The sequence below is a fragment of the Chenopodium album genome, chromosome 9 (genome assembly GCF_948465745.1).
Source record: "Chenopodium album chromosome 9, dcCheAlbu1.1, whole genome shotgun sequence".
Taxonomy (NCBI): domain Eukaryota; kingdom Viridiplantae; phylum Streptophyta; class Magnoliopsida; order Caryophyllales; family Amaranthaceae; genus Chenopodium; species Chenopodium album.
In genome coordinates, this window is record NC_137842.1 from 37,419,088 (window position 1) to 37,422,601 (window position 3,514).

The window sequence follows — 3,514 nt, forward strand, 5'->3', positions numbered from 1 at the left end:
CACAATATACTCGAATGGTCCAATCGGAGCAATTTTCCGGAAGTGCAAGTGAGGACCCTATTGAACATTTGGACCGATTCCTTGAATTGTGCGCAATGATGCAAACTAGTGAAGTGAGTCAAGACTACATTCGTATGCACCTTTTCCGGCAATCTCTCACCGGACGAGCAAAGATATGGCTAAAGCAAGTAAAGTCTAACTCTCTCACAACATGGAAGGAGGTTGTAAAGGCGTTCTTGAAGCGCTTTATCTCCGAAGAGAAGACCGCCGAAATGAGAAGGAAAATTGCATCATTTGAGCAAGAGGCCGATGAAAGTCTTGGTGAAGCATGGGAGAGATTCAAAGAGTTAGTACAAGCATGTCCCCACCATGAGTACAATCGGTTTTTCTACAACGGATTGGAGCCCATGTCAAGAGCCAATTTGGATGCGGGGGCAGGTGGCCAATTAATCAAGATCCCTCAAAATCAAGTTGAAGCCACAATAGAAGAGGTAGCAAAGAATTACTCTTGGGGGGGCCGAAGAAGAAACGCTCCAAAGAGAGGTGGTATTTACGAATTGGAGAAAGTTGATCAATTACAACATCAAATTGATCAACTAACAAAAGGGCTTTCCAAATTGAACACGAGTGTGAATGCAAGCTCAAGTGGTGGAGCAAGCTCTTCTCAAGTTAACTCTTTCTCTTGTCAAAATTGTGGAGGAACGAACCATGATACATCCTATTGTGGGGGTTTAAGCCCCGAACATGTAGCGGCATACAACACAAGGGAAGAGGGATTTAGAGGAGGCGGCGGTGGAGTAGCTTGGAGACAACCACCACTCGGGTTTGTACCTCAACCTCAACAATGGAACCAACAAGCTCAACCTTCCTATAACTCCAATCCTCAATATCAAAATCCACCTCCATCTCAACCCCAAAACCCAAGAGGAAGCTATCCAAGGAACAACCAATACAACAATCAAACCCAAGCACCTCAAAGAAACCATCAAGAACAAGCACCTCAAGCGGAGCTAACTCAAACTCAACTCCTCCAAGCCATGCATGCGCAAATGCAATCTTTTGGGCAACAAATGCAAGAGATAAGAGCCCACGACAAGATGGTTGATTCACAACTAGCTCAATTGGCCGAGAGAACTCCTTTCAATTCACCATCCACTCTACCCGGACAACCACAACCTATGAAGGACCAAATGAAGGGGATAGTGAGGGAAAGAAGGGAGGAGATGAGAGTGTGAATGAAAACAAGGGAGGTGAGAAAGAAAAAGGTGATGAGATAGAAGGAGGTTCGGAGAAGAAGAAGATAGACAATGAGAAGACAACTTCAATTTCTAGTGAGGCTAGGAATCTTGATGGACCGGTTCCTTTTCCCGGTCGGCTTGCGGAGAGGAAGTTAAATGACAAATTCACAAAATTTCTTAGTGTCATGAAGAATTTGCATATCAACCTCCCTTTTCTTGAAGTTGTGACACAAATGCCATCTTATTCCAAGTTCTTCAAAGATATTCTCACCAAAAAGAGGAAGCTCAATGATGAGCTTATCACCCTTCCACATCAAGTGAGTGCTCTTGTCGAACATAAGATGCCCAAGAAGGAGAAAGACCTGGGAAGTTTCACTTTGCCGGTGAAAATTGGGAACATGGAAGCTAGGGGCGCCTTAGCCGATCTTGGAGCAAGTGTTAGTTTAATCCCTCTATCCATTGCTCAAAAACTCAATATTGAGATGATCCCTACAAGGAAGACAATTCAATTGGCCGATCGATCGGTGAAATTACCTTGTGGAGAGCTTGAGGATGTTCCAATTCAAGTGGGACACATCTACGTGCCTTGTGACTTTGTAGTGATGGATATGGAGGAAGATGTTAACACTCCTTTGATTTTGGGACGTGAAGCTCTTAAAACTTTGGGGGCGGTCATCAATTGCAAGAACAACACCGTCACTTGTGAAGTGGCCGATAAAAAAATTGTCTTTGAATTTTCGAAGTTGCTCAAGACCCCCATGGTTGAAAAATGCTATAGAGTTGATGTTGTGAATGAGGAGCTAGATCGCTTGGGGAGGGTCATGATGAGGCCTCAAGATCCAATGATTGAAGCCCTTACATGCAAAGAAGAGTTCCACTCTCAAGAGGCTAAAGAATTTGTCATGGCAATGGAAGAATCCTCAAAGGAGGAAGTTGAACAACAAGTTGAGGTCGAGCTTGAGTCCAAGGAGGAGAAATTGGAGGAGAGTTCTAAGCCTCCTCCCAAGGTAGAACTCAAACCCCTTCCCCCTTCTTTGAAATATGCTTTTCTTGATGAGGAGGGAAAATACCCTATTATTGTCAATGCTACCCTAGATGGACTTATGTTGGAAAAACTTCTTGTTGTTTTAAGGAAATATAGGGATGTGATAGGGTATAAAATTGATGATATTAAAGGTATTAGCCCTTCTTTATGCATGCATCGTATTCATCTTGAAGATGATCATTCCACCTCCATTGAACCTCAAAGAAGGTTGAACCCCCACCTTCAAGAGGTTGTGAAGAAAGAAATCTTGAAACTACGTGAGGCGGGCATCATCTATGCTATCTCCGATAGCAAATGGGTTAGCCCGGTTCATGTGGTTCCAAAGAAGGGTGGAATGACCATAATCAAAGATAAAAAGGGAGAGGAAATCTCCACCCGGACGGTGACCGGGTGGAGAATGTGCATTGATTATAGGAGATTGAACAAAAACACCAAGAAAGATCATTTTCCTCTCCCTTTCATGGACCAAATGCTTGAAAGGCTTTCTAACCATGCTTTCTTTTGTTTCTTGGATGGGTATTCCGGATTTTTCCAAATCCCTATCCATCCAAGTGATCAAGAGAAAACTACTTTCACATGTCCATATGGGACATTTGCATACCGAAGAATGCCATTCGGATTATGCAATGCTCCCTCTACTTTTCAAAGATGCATGACTTTCATTTTCTCTGAGATGCTTGAAAAAGAAATTGAGGTTTTCATGGATGATTTTAGTGTTGGTGGCTCGTCTTTTGACTCTTGTCTTTTTAACCTTGAAAAAGTTTTGAAAAGGTGTCAAGAGACGAGTTTGGTTTTAAATTGGGAAAAGTGCCATTTTATGGTTGAGGAGGGCATTGTCCTTGGCCATAAGGTTTCAAAAAATGGCATTGAAGTAGATCCGGCCAAGGTTTCGGTGATTGAAAAGTTGCCCCCTCCTACTTCCATCACGATGGTACGGGCTTTTCTTGGGCATGCCGGTTTTTACCGGAGGTTTATCAAAGATTTTTCTTCAATCGCTAAACCCTTGACCAAACTACTCAAAAAAGAGGTTGTTTTTTACTTTAATGAGGCTTGCCTTGAGGCGTTTCGTAAGCTCAAGGAAGCTCTCATTTCTTCTCCCGTTGTGCAAGCTCCGGATTGGAGCTTGCCTTTTGAGCTAATGTGCGATGCTAGTGACTTTGCACTAGGTGTCGTTCTTGGTCAAAAGAAACAAGGAAAATCATGTGTCATCTACTACGCAAGTTGGACTCTA

The 3,514-nt window shown here is 43.1% G+C and overlaps 1 non-coding gene across 1 annotated transcript; it reads right to left on the reverse strand.

The window, feature by feature from the left end:
* Window positions 1-269: 269 nt before the first annotated feature.
* LOC145560920 (small nucleolar RNA R71) lies at window positions 270-377 on the reverse strand. The gene has a single exon (XR_014093513.1). It is a non-coding gene; the product is annotated as a small nucleolar RNA R71 (small nucleolar RNA).
* Window positions 378-3,514: the final 3,137 nt, after the last annotated feature.